The sequence below is a fragment of the Sphaerodactylus townsendi genome, linkage group LG03, assembly GCF_021028975.2.
Source record: "Sphaerodactylus townsendi isolate TG3544 linkage group LG03, MPM_Stown_v2.3, whole genome shotgun sequence".
Lineage (NCBI taxonomy): Eukaryota > Metazoa > Chordata > Lepidosauria > Squamata > Sphaerodactylidae > Sphaerodactylus > Sphaerodactylus townsendi.
In genome coordinates, this window is record NC_059427.1 from 82,560,467 (window position 1) to 82,581,161 (window position 20,695).

Consider the following 20,695-nt stretch of genomic DNA (forward strand, 5'->3'; position numbering starts at 1 on the left):
GACAGAGCACAAAATAGAATAAAATTACAAATAAATAATAGGCTCCATAAGCCCTTCGGGGGAGGTTGGTATATAAATCGAATAATACAATACAAGTCATGAAATCATTAAACCCCAATAAATACAACATTGCATACAACTTCCCAGTGTCCGACATTAAATTTTCAATAAAAAAACCCTCCCCAAAGGGGGGGGGGGGGTAGTTTGCATAGATGGTAAAAGTCCCAAGATGGGGCAGGATGTTGCGCCAACTAACGGCTGGCTCTGTGCCTCCAAAAGTGTGGAACAACTCAGTCTTACATTCTCTGCAGAACTCACCAAGATCCCGCAGGGCCCGGACAGATGGAGGAAGAGTGTTCCACCAGGCAGGGGCTAGGGCTGTAAAGGCCCTCGCCTGGGTGAAAGCCAGCCGCATCATTGAGGGGCCGGGGACCACCAGCAAATTGGCCTCTGCCGAACGCAGAGGCCATGTAGGGACATTTGGGGTAAGGTGGTCCCAAAGATACGAAGGCCCCAGGCCGCGTAAGGCCTTAAAGGTTAACACCCATACCTTGTGAATGATCCGGAATTCCACTGGGAGCCTATGCAGACGGCGCAGCACAGATTGAATATGATCACGATAGGCACCCCCTGTAAGCAGACTAGCCGCTGCATGTTGGACCAGAAACGAAAGATTCGAAACGGAGCGGTAATTGGCCAGATCTCCAGGATCTAACTATGGTCTTTTTAAGAGTGGGCGGACCACTGCCTCCTTCAACCCACCCGGAAAGACTCCTTGCTCAAGTTTAGCTGGCTCCTATGAACATATTTGGTGGTTCCTATGAACACATTTGGTGGGAATGTACTGCAGTTAAGCCCTTTTGGGAAAATATTCATTGTAACAATAGAACAAATAATTGGATATAAGTTTGAAATGAGAATGGAATTATATTTGTTAAGTATAATGGATAGAATTATTAAAATAGAAAATAGAGGGCTAACATTATATTATTACAGCAGAAAGGATTATGATTGCAAAGAACTGGAAAACAAATAAAATACCGGACACAGAAGAATGGTTGATTAAATTAAAATGGTTGATTAAATTAACAGCATATACAGGAAATTATAAACTAACATCTTCGATGAAGAACTTGGACATGGAATTTTTTTTAAAATGGTCTCCATTATTACATTACATGAAAGATAAAGAAATTTTTGATAAATGGTGGTATTGTTGCAAATATTGAGCAAATTTATGTATATACTCACTTGCAAAAATATAATAAGAAAAAATAAAAGGAAAATCATGAAATATGTGTAATAAATACAGGAATACAGAAAGAGAATAGTAAAATATTAATTTGAAGGTCAGTTGGAAGGATATAAAACAATGTTATTGAAGTATGACAAATTTCATTTTGATTTTGTTGTTGACTTTTTTCTTTTTCTCTAATTGTAATGAAATTGTGGAAGTTACAAGTATTATTATGCAATATGTTTTTAATCAATAAACGTTACTTTAAAAAATTAATTTGTTCCCTCAATATTAAAGGTTATCTTTCTGAAAGATACAAACTCTAAATAATTCCAGAGGAAAGTCATAAAGAAAACAACAATACTGTCTTGAACAGAGGTATTACCTTTCTAAATCCATTGAAGTTAATGGTCTGAGAATGGGTGCAGCTCTGCTCAGGACAATTTGTTGATATTTTAATCCTGACAGAATAATTGTAACTTTGTGCTTAAATTGGGCGTTAGAATTCCCCCACTCCATGTATCATTCTGAAGACATTCTCTTAGTCTTCTTCTTTGACCATTAAAGTTGAAACCCTCCTCTGTATGTATCACTCTCAAATACATGACTAAGGGCTTTTTTCGGCACATACCGCCGACGGAATTAAGGCAATCCGCATCGACATCCTGACCTTTTTGTTGCTGTTTCGTTGCTCGAGATCATTCACACATCACCAGGTTGTTGTGGATGTTCTTGTTGCTTCAGAAACCCCTTGGTTTTGCATTGCCCTGACAATGCAGTGCAAACGCGAGTTCCGACTGGCTGTTGTGCTGTCCAATGGTGTGTTCCATGTCATGCTCGCCCCCCGTCATCACGAAGCTAACGAAGTCAGTTTGATTTCACTATCCGGCAGTGTACCACCGGCAAGAGAACTCTGGGCGCAGTGTACCACCGCGCTGAGAACCTCGGGGCTATCTTTGGAGAGATCAGGGCGGCAATGGAAACAACGTACTGTACGAAGGAACGCTTATAGGGGAGGGGCGTGGTGAGAGTGAGACGGAAACTGAAACAGTGAAATGTGCGTGCGCAACTGGCAAGCTCTACCGCATCCTGATTGGTTGGAGGAAATCACATCACACAGTGGGCGTGATCCTTCGCAGTCGCTTGTTCCAGTTGCGTTTTGCACCTAGGTACCAAATTGTGGGGGGAATCCGTTTTATCCAAGAAAGTTGCACAATTATCGAGCGACAGGAAAAATGTGAGACAAAGGCTGAAATGAGCGACAGATTAGGGGTCAGGCCACATTACGGCTCAAGTGTGTGCGAAAAAAGGTAGAAACCGTGACAACCTCATATATTAAATCAAGAACAAACCGTGTGTGCGAAAAAGCCCTAATACAGCTTTCCCTTTTTCCTTTTGATAGCTGTAGAGATCTGCTAAAGTTGGTACACCTGATCGGTTTGGAGGCAAGATAACAGAGAGTCTTGTGACACATTAAAAAGGAATAACTTTTATTGTGGCATAAAATTTTGTATGCTGGAGCCATTTTGTTAGATACATGAACTATTCTGCCCAAGTTAGTAAAAAGATCTATATACAAAGATATAAACGGCAGAAGAAAAGTTATTACAAAGCAAAGTCAGAATGTTCCATTTCCCAGGACATAGATGTATTATATTACATTGTAGGGCACGTAGATAAAAATAATATCCAGCTGGAAGAGTAAATGATCCACTTAGAAGGGGTGTGGACCATTTCCAGTTGCTGATCAACTTGGTAAATGAGGATTCTAACAGCTCAATCCAGATGCCGGGGGAGGGGGGTTGTGAAAGTGGCAAGGATCTGTGCTGGCATGTTTGCCCACCCTGCCGTTGTAAGGGCACCCTATGCCAGCGAAGAGAGTAAACACACTGGCAGGCAAGCACTGAATAGCTCTGCAGCACAAAACCTGGAAGGACCTGCTGCTCTGAAGTCACACTGGCATAGGAGAGAAAACCGGCATAGCAGCAGGTGGACCAGAGGCATTTTCAGGGTGCAACCAACTTTAGGTGGCTTCAACTGTTTTTTTTTTCAGCTTGAGAATCCTCACCCTGCAGATTTATGCCACCAGAAAGTATGAAGTAAGTCATTTTGCAGAATGGTTTTTTTTTTAGGCACCGGGGGGTTGGGGGGAGGGACTTTCCATGATGCCATGATGTGACAGTGGCAGGGTGACATGGAAGTGGCACCATCCCTGGCTGATACACCTCTGAAGATGCCAGCCACAGATGCAGGCAAAATGTTAGGAACAAGATCTACCAGACCATGGCTACACAGCCTGGAAAACCCACAATCACCAGTTCACTAGAACTCTTTTAAACTCCTTCTGCTGAAATCCTGCAACCATTATTTTTATTACTGAACATTCACAAAGGATGAACCGCTTCCTACTGGATTTTCTTTCTACTTTAAATACCCTTTCTGTTTGCCTAATGCAAATCAGATATGAACTTTGCTGACACGTAATAACAAATGTTATATTAGAAAATGTGTAACAGTGAGAATGATGTTCATTAGTGTGGACTCTGAATGGGAAAACCTAAACATGTGCAAGTCACCCAAGTGCACAGTTTCAATTTGATTGCACAGATTATCCCTTGATGAAAATCAGTTACAGGTAACTGCAGTCTTGTTTTGTTGAATCCTGGGGTGCATAACTTGAACAGTCTATGAGCTTAGATGTGGAATCAGAGTTTGTTGCAAGGGATAGTTCCTGGATATATCTCTATTGGGTGGCCCATTGTTGCTAATGCGAATATGCTTCAAGTTGGAAGGTTTCTGAAAGCAAGGACTGACCTACCCCATTCCACCCCCACCCCCTGAAAAAAAGCTTGTGAAAGAGAATAAACATCTTTCAGGACATGTTATAGGACTTGGATGATAACTCTGTGGAGGTTTTAGCTTGAAGCTGCAGGTGACAGCTGGTTGTTGTCTGGGCCTATCTTGTAAAAGGTGAATTCTTGCAAGTTTTGTCAATCTGTTCACTTCTTCAAGCGCAGTGTTTGAAACATTTAGTAAAATGAGAGCCAGTGTTGTGTAGTTGTTAGGATCTGGGAGGCTCAGTGGAAACTCTCTGGATAACTCTGACTCAGCCACTTTGCTGTATGATAAAATAGGGCAGGGTGCATGATGGTGGGCAAAGTATGTTTCTGCTAAATAAAACAGGATTGCACTAACTGGTAACCATTGTTCATCAATGTCTTCTGTACAGGCACACACTGGCATTGTGCATGTGCCAGCCAGCTCTGGGATAGGAATTTCTTAAGTTTTAAGTAACCGAGGGGATTTCCCTTCCTTCCAGAGTGAGCACAACACCTTTCCCCACCTAAACCATCACAAGCTCGAGAGGCGCAACCCCCCCCCTCCCCCCCCAGTTCCAGCTTGCTGTTGCGAATTCTTCCTGGCAAATTAAGGCTCAGGAAAAAAACAGAAGAACCTGAAAGCTCACAGCACAGCAGGAAGGAGGGAATGTGTGTCAGTGAAGACACTGATGAACAGGTAAATGCAACCCAGTTACAGGTAAATGCAACCCTGTCTTCAGTGCATTGGGATTATAGCAAGCTACTCCGCATAAGGAAGTGGGATAATGTGCTCATTGAAAAAGAGATGCAGAACTACTTTTCTGTGTCTCTCCTCACTTGCAGGTCTAGAGTACAATATTTTATGAAAGTGTCTTTGGAAGCCCAGGTAGCTGCCTTACAAGATGTGCAGAAGTGGTACTCCATGGTGAAATGCAGCTGATGAACCTCATGTCTGGCAGAATAGGAGTTCATGTCCAAAGGGCTACTTTTGCCCACTGCTTAATAACAGAACTGTACTGTAGCAACTGCCCATCTAGAAATAGGTTGTGTGGAAGCCGCCTAATCTTTTGTTAAGATCTGAGTAAAAAACAAATATAGCCTTGGCCAACCTGAAATTCTTGATTCTGTAAATATAAAACAGTATTGCTCTTCTGGCATCTAGGAAGTGAAGGACTTGTTCAGCCTTAGTGGTACAAGGAAAAATACCAGCAAGGCTACCTTTTGTGGCAGGTTGAATTCAGAAACTACCTTTGGTGGAAAATCAAAGATAGAACATAGGATGACCTTCCTCCTCAGTAGAGCTGGCTGACAAGAGGCTAAAGGCTCAAATGTTCCATCATAAGATGCGATAAAACTAATAATAAGGACCATTGTGGCTCAATCTTTATTAAAGTGGGGGAAGGGGGGATTTTAGTTAGTCCCTTCAGAAAACAATGTGCCAACACATGGGAGAATAAGGAATGTAATAGCCACTATATGAACTTTGACAAAGGTAGATGCAAATCCAGAAGAGGCCAGGAACAGAAAATATTCAAGGACCTTTGAAAGGGACAAACATATCTCATTTACTGAAATGTTCCCATTTTCTAGAATAAGATTATGTAGTGGAAGCTTTCATAGTTTGGAGAAGAACCTCCTGTACTTCAGATCTAATAAGTGAGGTAATTAATAAGACCTACTGCTAATTGAAGGATTTTATTTTATTTTTGGACTTGTACCCCACCTTTTTCCAAGGGGCTCAGGGCAGCAACAACAATATAAAACCATCACAATAAAACAGAGTTAAAATAATTAAATACAATTATAAAATTATCCAATTTCAGATGGCGACTTGCTAAAACCCCATTTGTCCCACCTCCGGGAGGTCAGAAAAATAGGTGTTAGCCAGGCTGGCCCACAGAGAAGGCCTGGTGGAATAGTTCTGTCTTACAGGCCCTGCGGAAACTGCTCAAATCCTGCAGGGTCCTGATCTCAATCGGGAGTATATTCCACCAGGTAGGGCCCAGGACCGAAAAAACCCAGTGCCTTGTTGAGGTCAGTTGGATAGTTTTCTGGCCAGGGATTTTAAGAAGGTTCCCCTCTGAAGAACGGAGGGGCCTACTTGGGCAATATGGGTCCTTAAGGTATGTGAGTCCAAGACTGCTGATGGCCTTAAAGATCAGAATCAATACCTTGAATATAACCCAGTACTCGATAGGCAGCCAGTGGAGATGGAGTAGGACAGGTGTTATGTGGTCCCTACTCAAGGCTCCAACCAGGAGCCTCGCAGCTGCATGCTAAATAAATTTTAATTTCCAGATTAGGTTCTAGGGCAGGCCAGCATAGAGCGAGTTACAATAATCTAATCTGAAAGTGACCTTTGCATGGATCACTGTGGCCAGATCAGAATGGGATAGGGAGCCAACTGTCGTGCCTGGCAAAGATGGTAAAATGCAGTCTGGGCCATTTTGGTGACCTGGGCCTCTAGGGAAATCCTGGAGGCGAGAATCACTCCCAGACTGGTCACTGACGAGGCCAGATATAAGGCCTCGCCATCCAGCACAGGCAGACTAAAGCTGGCCAGCATCTCTCTGTGACCTACCCACAGGACCTCTGTCTTTGCTGGATTCAGTTTCAACCTGCTAATTTTTAACCAACCAGACACAGCTTTCAAACGCCGCTGGAGAGTCTCAGGGGTCGAGTCCAGTTTGCCCGCCTTTCTAAAGACAAGCTGGGTGTCATCAGCATATTGATGACACTGCAGCCCAAAACTCCAGACCAGCTTGGCCAGGGGGTGCATATAGATGTTTAAAAGCATCAGGGAAAGGATCGCCCCCTGCGGCATCCCACATTCAATGGGGTATTGCCTGGAACTCTCCTCTGTGACATCACCCGCTGTCCCCAGTCTCGAAGGAACGAGTTCATCCAGCACAAGGCTGTCCTCGGTACTCTGACATCGGTGAGGCGGTGGACCAAAAGGTCATGATCTACCGTGTCGAATGCTGGAGTGAGATCTAACAACACCAGCAGTGCTGAACTGCCTATGTCTAACCGGCACTGGAGCTCATCCACAACAGTCCAAAACCGTCTCGGTCCCATGACCAGGGCGGAAAACGGACTGGAGGGGTCCAACACTTTGGTATCTTCCAGGAACTTCTGAAGCTGACCCGCCACCGCTCTCTCAATTACCTTACCGAGGAATGGAAGGTTCAACACTGGGTAGTAATTGGCCAAATCTTGAGGATCTAAAGTTGGTCTTTTCAAGAGGGAGCAGACCACTGCCTCTTTCAGCTGACTTGGGAAGGCTCCTTGCTCAAGAGAGCCGTTGATGTTATCCAACTGGTGGTTCTGTAGCTCCTCCTTACAAGCTTTCATTAACCAGGAGGGGCATGGGTCAAAAGGACAAGTGGTAGATCTTACAGCTGACAGAAGTCTATCCACCTCAGAGGGATTGAGCAGATTGAAATGGTCAAAACTAGGACCAAAACTGCCTCATTCCTCACTCTAAGATCAAAAACTCCAAAAAAGGAAGTAGAGATATGTTTTTCAGCCCTAAGTTACCCTAACTAACCAGAGCGTCTTAACAACGATCCACTCTTTGTGCCATCTTTACTTTTTATTTTAGTTTCCAATTGTAGCTGGGAAACATCGTGGTATAATAACTGGCCCATGGACAGTAAATCCCGTACTTGAAGGAATGTTATGTACTCCAACCTGACATCCAAAGAAGTTGGGAGACCCAAATTTGGTGAGGCCAGAATGGTGCTATTAGAATACAGTCCATCCCATTGGAACAGATCTTGCCTAGGACCTCGCTGAGGAGTGGGAAGGGGAGAAGGCATAGAACAGGTGGCTTTAAAAAAATAAAACAGGATTTTAAAAGTATCCCCTATAGAAAGGAGGTTACTGGCTACCAGAGAGCAAAAAGTTGGGACCTTTGAGTGGGAACTCTTGGCAAACAAGTCCACCTGAGGAATTTATTTCTTCATTTCAAGAACAGCAGAAAAGCAGGTAAGAATTCTTTTTGGGATAATTGACTATATCACTTTCTCACCAGATGGCAGTGTTCACAAAGGCATCCCATTGTTGTTGAAGGCATTAAGCAGCCTGAACAAAATCTCCCCATGAAAAGCCTTTTGTAATGAAGGTGTGTGTTTTTTCCTCCTGAGATCATCTGATAATCAGGCACAGAATGCATCACGCTCCAGGTGGAGTATGCACCACACCCAAATGGAGTATGTACCATGCCAGTTGTTCTTGTTTAGCACTCCACAAACATATGTTGTTGTTTTTAATTAACTTCTATTATGGTAAAGACATACTGTGAATGGTCCAGGAAGACATCTCAGGCTGTTCCTCTTCTGATATTGTCCCACCCCCTTCTTCAATTGTTCTATCACGGTATATGCAAATAGCTACCCAAGTAAAAATTTCAGTTACATTTGCAAACTAATTAAAAGCTATATAGAGTGTGGATTTTGCTATGATTTTGCAATGAGGATGTGAGGATTTTGAACAAACTTTCGTGTTCTCATTAGCAGAACTTCAGGTTTTTTGATAAGCCTAGGATGTGCTTTCTATTTGCCCTACAGTTGCCAGCTCTGGCTTGGGAAACCCCTGGAGATTTGGGTCCAGTGCCTGGGAGAGCATAGTCTGGGAAAGAGCAGGAGCTTGACAAGGATGTGATGTAATAAAATCTGGCCTCTGAAGCTGCCATTTCCTTTAGGGCTCCTGTAGTTTGAACATTAGTTGTAATTCCTGGAGAATTCCATACTCCCACCCAGAGGTGGGATTCAGCCGGTTCGGCCAAGTTCCACTGAACAAGTTGTTAAAAAACCCCTTGCTCCCCCTACCCTGGCAGAGGGAACGACAACTGGGCTTTTAGCGCCAGCCCAGGGTGGGGAGGAGAGCTCTGGCTTGGCTCTCCTCCCTGTCCTGGGCTCCCCGGGCGGGGAGGAGACTTCCCGAGTTGGAAAGCACTGGGGGGGGGGGGGGGGGGGCAGCCGGGAAGCATGGGGGTGGGGGGGCTGGCCGGCCTAATCTGCAGCCAGCCAGCCTCTTACAGGGGCCTCTGGCAGCTGCAGCCCTGCTGGAGGTAGCCCAGGCCTCCAGGCTGCTGCCGTAGCCCGCGGCCTACTGGAGGTGGCCTTCCCGGGCTAGGGCAGCAACTGGGAGGCTTGGGTGACCTCTAGCAGGGCCTCTGGTGGCCACAGCCCTGCTGGACTCCAACAGCTGCTGCGACCCCACCTCCTCCCTCAAGCTCCAGGGCCACCGCTGATGGAGCGCAAGGGAGAAGGCAGAAGCAGCTGGCAGGGGTGCGGCTTGCTGCCGGCTGCTGTAGCCCTGCCTCCTCCCTCAAGCTTCATTAGTCAGGGCCACCACCAATGGAGATTGAAGGAGGAGGCAGAAACAGCCGGTGGAAGCCACAACCCCACTGCCTTCTGCGGCCCTGCCTCCTCCCTTAAGCTCCATCTGCGGTGGCCAGGAGGTTGAGCGGAGGGGGCGGGCAGCAGCCGGTTCCTATTGAGTGGGTGGGAGGCACCCCACCGTCTGCCCCCTGCTCAACCAGAACCAGTTGTTAATTTTTTTGAATCCCATCACTGCTCCCACCCAGGACACCCAGGTAATCCTTTCTCACCGGAACAAATTAATTTTCCTACCAATGTAATTTTTTAATGGAGGTCCTTCCTTGTGATGGACAAGAACCAAAGAGCCTCTGTTTTAAAAGGTTCTAGCTAGAGATGAATTTACTATAGGCAGCTTAAAAGCTGAAGCAAGCAAGCTCAGAAATAGCTGCAAAAGGGGTCCTGAAATGTCCAAGGGAAGATACAGTGTGATATTGTGGCCTATGGTCTGGTATTTCATAAGACCAATACTATGCCTCTTTCTTAAAAGTTTCAAGGCTGTTACTGTGAAGATGTGGTTGAGTAGGCCAGCAACTCAAATAAGAGGAGAACTTAGAAAGTAGGCTGAGAACAGTTTAATATGGGATAGATAGGAAGCTCTAGAGGAATGTTACGAATATTACTCACTGCTTTGTGTAAAAGGTCTGGCCACTAGAGACTGGATGAACCTCTTCCATTTCACTTGCTGGAGCTCCCTTTATTCGAATAAAGACCTTTTTGACCTTTTTTCTGGCTGGCATACTTTGTTTGGCTGAAAGCACACCAGGAACAGCCCAACCCCTGTAGTTTTGTGCTTTTCCCCCTTGTGTCTTTTATTCCATACACTACTGCTCAAAACCTAATGGTGGGATGTCATTTGTGATGCAGAAGGACAACCCTCCCCAGTTTTTTCTTTTACACAGGTGCTCTAGTGTTACTGCACAGTTACATTTTGAAGTTGCAGTTCAAAAATCTTAGCCTCCATTTCTACTATTGAGAACTGCCAACCCAAAAAGAAAGCCAAAACAACTTCTGGAGCAGGCACCATTACCTGAAGAAATAGAAATACACGGGCCACCCCCCTACACATTTTCTGGGCAAATTTGACCTGCAGTAATGCACAATTGTTACTGCAGTAGCCCCTGTTAAATGTAGTGATTACTCCTCATACTTTTTCCAATTGCTCCCAGCTTCAATGTAACTTTCTGCCCTAATGTTACATTGGTAGTTCAATATGAAATTAACAAAGCTAATCCAATCAACCATTCTAGTTTGTATCTCTGCCTGAACGTTAAGATTGCAAGTTCTATGTGAAACTGACAAAGCAGATCCAATTGACCATGTTAGTTTGATCTCTTCCTGAACACTAAGACTGCAATATCTGTGTGAAATTGATAAAGCTGAAACAATCAACCATGCTAGTTTATGTCTCTGCTTCCATGTTATATCACTTGTGCGATATGATAGATTTTTTTCACATTCCTTTTAAAAAAGTAGAAAGGGAGAGGGGAAATAGCTGAAGGAGAGGTTGTACAACTACACAGGGTGTGGATAAGGACCAAGTGTTTGCACAAAAATGGATGCAAAAAAAGCTACTAGAGCTGGTTCTATTCTCTGAAGGAACAGAAACATGAACTCAGATGTTTTGCACAGGTGTTCTAGTGCTACATACAAAGAACTACATTTTTAGAGCTGCAGTAACAATCATTACTGAGACAGTCTCTTGTCAATTTCCTCCTGCAAAAACAACTTCCTTTATCAATTTAATTCACTTCTACAGTGTATCTTAATCTTAACCTTGCATACTGATCTGAGATAAAATTGACAAAGATGATACAATCTGCCTGGCTTGTGTCTATGCCCTAATGGCATATTGCTAATGCGATATGACAAAGATAATTTTTTAAAAATTGTTTTTTGAAAATGGAGTATGAGGGAGAGAAGAAAATGTGGACGATTACACGGGGACATGGATAAGAGTCAGGTGTTTGACGGGGCAGAGAAAAAAAGCAAAACAAAGATATCATAGAGCCCCATTCAAAGAGGGGGCCAAATTTGCCTGTGGGAGCGACATGGTGCTGCGCCAGTGGATTTGCCCTTCCCAGGGTAGATGCCCCAGGTGAGGGGCGACTGCTGGCGTGTGGCCCAGCCACCCTCCCTGTGTCCCAGCACTCCTGCTGCCACTGACATAGAGGGGATGGTCAGGGGTTGTGGTCAGGGGAGGAGCCTCACCGGGAAGCCACTAGTGCAGTGCTGTGGCTGGCTGCGTGGTGCTTGGTCTTCAGTCTCATGATATAGAAATCCTTGCATTGATTGTATCTTTCCTAATAGCAGATTTCCTATTAGCCATATTTTAATTATATACAAGAGTATACATCATTTGTTCTGGTATATTACAGGTGTCATGAGCCAGCCCCAGGATACAGAGGACTCTGAGACAGAACCTGACAACACGGTGCAGTCAGAGTTGGCTGCTCCTGAGGAAGACCAAGCAGCAGAACCAACTCCCAGCCCTTCCCTGCCTGATGACGTGCAGGTGGAGGAGCTTGTAGATCCTCCTAAGGAACCCAATAATGAGTCAGCTGTGCACAGGAGGCAGAAGTAGAGGGAGCTGCTGCAGAAGCAAAGGAGGAGTGCTTGTATCGCAGCAAGATATGGGAAGATAGAAGTGTCTGCATTTGATGATTAACTCCTTGCAGAATCCAAACCCCTGGGACAAGGCTCTCTCTATAAACCTTGATGTGAGCCTGCCTCTGCCTGACTGCAACGTGTTTCCTGTTGCCTCCACGTTCCTGATCTACTGCTGATTCCCAGCCTGTTTACCTGATCTCCTGTGCTGTGATCTGCTGAACTGACCTGTGACTATGCCTTTGCCTGCCACCTGCCTTGACCCATTGGACTGTCTTCTGACTATGCTCTTGTCTGCCACCTGTTCTGTTCTGCAAGACTGAACCTGACCAAGCCCTGCCTGCCTACAGCACAATGGATTTAGATTTAATAGTCCCTGAAGTTTTCAGGAAAAAAACTTCAAAATCCAAATCCCCATACCATCTTTTTTCAAGAATTTGAAATGTTTCAGGGCTATTAAACCCAACCCCCCAAAAAATCCAACTCGTTTGAGACTCACATAGTAGGGGCCTTGGCAAAAAGGGGTGATGGGAGGAAGTGGAGGAGGCTCAGGTGTCCAGAAGAGATTACTCATTCTGCAGCTCATGTGCCCCATTCCCCTAATTAGGTTGCTGCTACGGGGTGGAGAGAAGAGAGAGGGAGACCTTGGTAAGGCAGAAGCTGTGGGTGTTAGTTGATTGAGACTATGGTGAGTGAAGAGGAGGGGGAGCTAAAGACCCCTTGAGATGATATTCAAAGATTTCAGCTTCTAGGGCTTTTCCATACAATTCATTTAAAATGTTTTGAGGCAGGAAATAAAACATTTCCTCCATGGAGTTTCAAGTTGTTTTAACCCCAAATGTTTTATTTCCAGCCTCAACACATTTTTAAATGAACCCCCTTTTAAAATGATTCTCTGGCTGAAATGTTTTGAAAACTTCTTCAGTTGTTATGTGAACTACTGACTACATTTCCCTCGCTTCTCTGCTTCCCTGAATGTCCTCCTTGGCACCATTTTCTGAGCTTACTCAGTTCCCCCTCGTCTGTTTATTTGTAGCATTTCTGTAATGGGGGGAGGCAATGTTTGAAGCATCGAGTATATAAGGAGTATAGAAAGCATCTTTTTTATTTTGTGTGTTTTATTTACACAATTTTTTTAAAAAAATAACCAATTTTAAATGTTTTTAATGTACTAAAATTTCCTAATAATAATAGAAAATAGACAGCTAATATATTAGTTAATTTCAGAATTAAGTTCAAGGTCATACTGAATGAGTGATATATCTAGGCTTAAAGCACTTAGGAAAGTATTTATAATACTTCAGTTGACTATTGAATCTAACTATTAATGAAAGATGAATAATTAATTAACTGAAAACTACTCCTGAAGTATATCAAGGAAGTCTCTTCATTTTGTTAATTATAAGCAGAGGTATGTATGGTTTTGTTATCAAATTTGACAAAAGTCTATGTTGTAGATATGTGTAAACCATTCCTTTTTGTTTTCTTTTTAAAATACCAATAAAACTTTTATGAGAGGAGTATAGAAAGCAACACAAGGTTGTGAATCACTGAGGCATCGATTTTACACAGAACTCAAACCAAAAAGGGAAAAATCACATAATGGCAGCCAGGAATCATTTCAAGGGCGTGAGTGCAAATAAAAGTTGGATTGAAAACATTTTACAAACGTTTTACAAAGGTTTAAGGAGATTTGTGCAGAAAGGGCCATAAACCACTCCAAATAACATTCCTTGGCTTCACTAATCTCCCCTCTCCCCTTGGCTGAAGCGCCTTCTACTCTTTTGCCTGCAAGACCTTCAAATTCCTTGTCTTCTGTTTCTGTCCCCTTTCAGCTTAATAACAACTAAATCCCAACTATTAACATAGAATTTTTAAAACTTTGAGACCAGTACGTTTCCAACGGGGGAGATAACGAAGAGGAATATAGTGGGGAACCTACTGAGCTTAGAAAAACTATTAGAAGTGGTGAGAACTGGTTGGATCCCACCTCTGCTCCCACCCCTCAGGACCTGAGCTATTCAGTAAAAGAGAGGGGGAAGAGAAAAAGGGGGAAGAGGGAGGAAGGGGAAGGAGATGCCAGTTAGTAGATCTGCATCAACCATAGGCCTGGCAGGAGCAGGAACTGTACCACATCTATGGAATTGTGCAACATCTCGCAGGACCCTGGTCTCAGATGACAGAGAGTTCCACCAGGCCAGGGCTGAAAATGACCTTGTTCTGGTTAAAGCCAGCTGGATATCCTTTGAGCTGGGGATTTCCAAGAGGTTGCTTCTGGAGCGCAACTGTCCCCAAAAGTGGTACTGGAAGATGCAGTTGCGCAGATATGAGGGTGTTACCGCCCGGAAAATAAACAAAATATTTTCCTGAAGTCAGGTTGCCTGGCTACACTGGCTCCATGCCCGGACATGGAGACTTGTGTGGTTCAGAAGCCTCCATAAGGTTCACAAAGAATGTATATGTATGTTTGTGCCAATGCTATATGGTTTCCCTTGTGTTTGTGTCATTCTAGGATGTAATAAAAGCCCCTCTTAGTTGAGTTTATGCCTGCAGTTTAGGATTTTAGTTTAACTAGGTTTTTCAGTTAGGTTAAGGTTTTATTAGATTTAAGCAAGCCCTGCCAACAAGTATATGTAAAGTCTTGCCCATAAGTATAAGTACATGTGTTTATCCTTTAAGGTTTCCTTAACGTTTAAGTTTAGAAATGTTTTGAAAGCGTTTAAGTTTAGAAAGCAATGGCCAGAAAGGTTGATATTAAGGGACAAGGAAATTGGCTCTGGAATGCAGCTTAGACCAACGCCCAGCAGACTCTTTGAGAAGGACAAAGACCCTCTTTGGACTTGCTAATTGAATCACCCAGCCGTTGGAAGACGTGCAGGGACCACCATTGGATGGTTTGAACTTTTCTTTGTTACAGCAAGGTGAAGCGGGAGCCTGAGGGCATTGCGATAGCGAGCCACCTGGATTTTATGAATAAAACCTTATCGGCTCTCCTTCAGCACCATTGTGAGATCCCACAGGAAGATGGCTGACAGCGGGATTTTGGTGATCCCATTCAGAAAAGTGTAACTGTATCTTGCTTTGGAACTGTTTTGTACTGCGATTGGTGTTTTGGGTGAGGGACTCACCCCCTCCCCTCCTAGATCCCTGCCCCTTCTGCCCTTTTTGAAGTTTGGGAATAAAAGTTCTTGCACTGCGTTGCAAGAGGCGATTCCCTCCTGACCGAGCTGTGACCACAATCTGCAAAAAATCCTTTTGCTTGAAGAACATTGGCTTCCTGCGCCTCATTAAGTTGCTGAGCTGAAATCACTTATTGTTACCTGGCAAACAGTGGTAACAAGGGCCCTAGATTGCTCAGGGCATTAAAGGTTAACACCAAAATCTTGAACTTGATCCAGAATTCAAGTGGTAACCAGTGCTCCTGGTGAAGCTCAGGAGAAACGTGCTATCTGACAAGGGTCCTCATAAGGACCCTTGCCACTGCATTCTAGACCAGCTGCAGTTTCTGGAGGAACATCAAGGAAAGCCCAGTGTGGAGCAAATTACAGCAATCCAGTCTGCAGGTGACAGCTGCATGGAACAATGTGGCTAGGTTGGGGGGGGGGGGGAGCCAGGTACCTCACCTGGCAAAGATGGTAGAAAGCCAGTTTGGCTGTTCATGAGGCTTGGACCTCCATAGATGATGAGGCATCCAACTCACACCAAGGCTACAGACATGGGGCAGTATCCCACTGGTCTCTCTTCAACAGATATTGCTGAGTATCATCAGTGTACTGATGGCACCCCAGCCTGAAACTCCAGACAATCTGAGAAGTTGTTGCATATAGATGATAAATAACACTGGGGAAAGGATTGCCTCCTGTGGTGCCCTGCAATCTACAGGTGCCAAGAGGACAATTTTTCTCCAAGCCCCATTCTTTGTCCCCAATCCCAGAGGAATAAGGACAGCCATTACAAGGCTTTTCCCCAGACCTCAGAAGTGTCAAGATGGTGGGTCAAAAGGTTGTGATTGACCATATCAAATGCTACTGTTAGATCTGACAACAACAGATGCCCTGATTCATATCTATCCAGCTGGTGCTGGAGATTGTCTGTGAGAGCAACCAGCATGGTCTATATCCCATGGCCAGTTCAGAAACAAGACTGAAATGGGTCCAACATGAAAATTTCATTCATGAACGCTGTAGTGGGGTCCCCACACCTTTCTCAACTACCTTTCCCAGAAATGACAAGTTCAAGACTGACAGTAGTTGACCAGAACTAAGGGATCTAAAAATAGCTTCTCCAAAAATGGTTTCACCCCCACCTCCTTCGTCCCCCTCCAGGAAAATGCCCAACTCTAAAGGCAGGTTGACAATCTCTAGCAGAGGACAACATATCTCATCTCCACTGGGCTTAACCAGTGATGAGGGGCATGGATCTAGGAGGCAGGGGGTCAGCTTCGCAGCTGCTGGGGGTCTTGTCCACCTTGGCTAGGGAGACCAGAAGGAAATGGTCCGATGTAGGACCTAAAGATGTCTAAGGGGCCTCCAGCTCACTTACTGTATCAATTTTGACGGGAAGGTCCTAGCCAGTGGTGGGATCCAAAAATTTTAGTAACAGGTTCCCATGGTGGTGGGATTCAAACAGTGGCGTAGCGCGAGTGGGACTGGGTGGGGCACGACAGGGGCGTGCCAGGGCATTCTGTGTGTGGGGCATTGCTGGGCGGAGCTGTGGCAAGGACGCAGCCACTGCACCGGTCCTTGGGCGGGAAACGAATGCATGCAGGGGCAGGCTGCCACGCACCTCCTGCTAGACTGCTTCAAGTTCTGCGCGCTACTGCTGAGCAGCAGAGGAGGGGCGCATAACTAAGAAAAAAAATCACGTGGCAAAATCACCAATTAGTAACCCCCTCTTGGCACGCACAAATAATTAGTAACCTACTCTCAGGAACCTGTGATAACCTGCTGGATCCCACCTCTGGTCCTAGCAAAGCAGCAAGACTTCATCTGCAAAAATGCTTGCAAAGACCTCACAGCTAATCCTATTAGGCCACTCTGAAAGGGATGTAAATGACTGACTTACCCTAAACAATTAACCAGAGCATAAGCTCCCAGATGCAATAGAGTCTGTCAAAAACCTCTTTTTACCGTGTTTCCCCGAATAGAAGACAGTGTCTTATATTAATTTTTGCTCCCAAAGATGTGCTATGTCTTATTTTCAGGGGATGTCTTATTTTTCTGTGTTCTGTTTGTCGGGCATGCTTCCAAACAAAAACTTTGCTACGTCTTACTTTCGGGGGATGCCTTATATTTTGCACTTCAGCAAAACCTCTACTACGTCTTATTTTCAGGGGATGTCTTATATTCGGGGAAACAGGGTAGCAGCCTTCAGAGCCATCTCATAGGACTCCAGAAGTATCCTATAAGATGTTCTTACCGCCTCATCAAGAGTTCGCTGCCAACTTTGCTCTAGCCATCTTAGCTCCCCAGTAGACTAGGGAGCTGTGTTTTGATGGATGCAGAGAGGACATCATGGAGCAATCTCATCTACAGGTTCAGAAAGATGTATTCAGAAAGATGTCAATCTTCTACCAGCTCATTCAGAGAGATGCTGGGAGGGCATCAGATCCTGCAAAGCATTCTGAAATCCAATAAGATCTATGGGTCTCCATGGGCAAGGATAAATCCATTTGTCACCTACACAGGGAGGTAGAAGAATCCCAAGCTGGCTCTTCGTGGCAAAGTTGTCTGACTGTGGCACTCTGTCTAAAGAGATCAGATACACATCCACCCCCATGTCAAAAATCAAATCCAGCATGTGACCTGCTTGGTGTATGGGACTTGTCCTAACCAGGGAGACCCCTAGGGCTGCCATGGATGACACTAGTAACTTTACATCATATACATATAAATGTATATAATGTGTATGTGTGCGTGTGTATCATTTTGTACTTTTGCTCCCCTTCAAAAAAGTGTAGATCCAGCCCTGAATGAGGGGTCCTGTCATGAGCCAGTCCCTGGACTCTGATGTAGAACCTGAAGACACTGTGGAGCCAGAGCTGGCTCCTTGCGAGAAAATGCAGGCAGCAGAGCCAGCTCCAAGTCCTTCCTTGCAAGCCAAGGCAGAACCTGATGCCCTGCAACTGGGAGAGCCATCAGGAATCTCAGAACAGCCAAGCAGCAACCCAGCTGCACAGAGCAAACAAAGGCAGAGGCTACAGTTACAGAGTAAAAGGAGAAGTACTTGCATTGCTGCTAGGTATGGCAGAAGGCTCTATGAAATGGAGGCATCTGCATCTGAGGAGGACTGAGTCCTTGCAGGATCCTAGTCTCATTAGCCAGCATTTCCTATATGAACATTCTCTTAGGCTTGACTCTGCCTAGGTATAATGAGTGTACTTTCGGCTGAGCTCCAGATGCCTTTCTTCCTCTGACCTCCAGTTCTCAGCCTGCCAGCATAATCTCCTGCATGTACTTTGATTCTAAACTGTTTTGGACTATGCTTTTGCCTGTAGCCTGCTCTGAATTCAGCCTGTCTTGACTACTCCTTGTGTTTCTCCTGAACCCTTTCAATTTTACCAGCATGACAGATATGAAGGCATCCTTGTTAGAGTCTCCAATACCTGGAAATTTGAGGGTAGAGCCTGGTAGAGTGGAGTTTAGGGAGGGGAGTGACCTCGGTAAGATATAGTCTTATGAAGTCAATCTTCACCGAAGTAGCCATTTTCTCCAGGAGAAACAAACAAACAAAAAACAAGCCATTTGTGTAGTCTGGAGAGCAGCTGTAATTCCAAGAGATCTCCACCCCCCACATGGAGGTTAGTGACCTCAAATGGTGGCCTCCAGGAAGATGTCTCCACCATTTTAAAGTCATGGAAAATTACCAGTGAGTACTTGATCATGATTGGGTCTGCAGCATGACACTCTTGTCTCCACATGCCTTTTTAAGTGCTGAAACAGCTGTGGTGGGTTGGGTGACCATTTGGCCACTTTATAAAGCATAAGGGAGAAGAGAACAAGAGGACCTCAACCTGCTACATTCACAGAAGTCTTCAATTACTTTTAAATGGTTGTGGTGTCTTTGAGGCAACCACAGGGATGCCATCACATCTAGTTGGGATCTGAAAAGAACTGCTCTATACTTCAGACCTTTTCCTCTTAGTATGTCCCACTGACATCTGACATCTGCTATGATCAAAGATCATAGCAACTTTCTGTTAACATTATCTTGGCATCTAGTATTAACTGAGGGTAGATACAAATATGTCATCACTGTAACTTGCCCAGATCTAGTTATTAAAGTTTACTGTAATCTGAACATTGAACTAACTAGAACATTTTGTGATCTTTATTTTTTAGTTAGGCAACTTTGTCCTGACACACTTTACTTCATAGCCCAAATGTTTAAAAAGATGGACAAGGAAGGACCTTTCCCTGTTGAAATAATGGAACTTAAAAGAGGCTCATCATGGCTGAGCCCAGGCTAGCCAAGTCTTGTCAGATCTCGGAAGCTAAGTGGGCTCAGCCTTTGTTAGTACTTCCTTGGTGGTAAACCACCAAGTGGCAGGCAATCACAAACCACTTCTGAACCTCTCGTGTTGAAAAGCCCACAAGGCTGCTATACATCAGCTGTCACTTGACAGTCAAAAAACAAAAAAAACAGGGTGAACTGTACCATAAGTTTCAGCTCTGTAGTTGAAACAATGTGCTCTAGCCAGAGGCGTAGCTGGGCCAAACTGCACCCGGTGTGCAGTATGTTTTTTCCGCCCCCATGGCCCCCCCGTGGCACATTCCCCTTGCCCCCCTTCCCACACTTACCTACGTTCCTTTTCTTTTTTTAGTACTTTTTGAGGCTGAAAAAAGCAGCCTATTTACAGTTCAGGCTAAAAACTCCCTGGGGAACTATACTTCCGAGGAGACCTTGTGAGCCCCAAGGTCTCCTGGGAACTGTAGTTCCTCAGGCGGTTTTTTCCTGAACTGTGAAGAGGCCGCTTTTTTCAGCCTCAAAAAGTACTAAAAAAGAAAAGGAACGTAGGTAAGTGTGGAAAGGGGTGTGTGGTGTTGTGTGCCGTGGGGGGCTGCCACGGGGGGACTGCGGGGGGCATGGGGAAAAGAGGGAGGGGCCGGGGCAATTTTCCGCCCCAGGCATGCGCCCGGTGCACGACGCACCCCCCGTCCCCTTGGTGCTCTGCCACTGGCTCTAGCAGCTATCTTACCGTAGTGTTTCAAATTCCAACTCAGCTCATCGGTTTCCTTTGACCAAATAATATAAGTTTTTCTAACTTGTAAAATAGCAAATGCATAAATAAATCTACAGGTTGCTGTCTAAATGTCAGAAGTACACACTAAAATATTTTGCATGCAGTGTAGCTGGCATGTGGGCGATAAACTTACTTACTTCTAACAAACAAGTTAACACTGAACTGTCTGCTGACAATCATAATACACAAATATGCCTTTTTAAAGATCCATTGCATCCCAAAATTTGGTTGGCCAGCACAGGAGAAGTAATTATGAGTCATCGCAAACCACATGGTGACATGAGGCAGTCATCATGATGCCAGGTTTAATTTCAAGGGGGTGTGAACTCAGACATGGCAAGCAGTTTACCTCCTAAACTAAGCCACTGGATATCTATGGTTTTGGTTGAAACAAGAACGTTGTTTT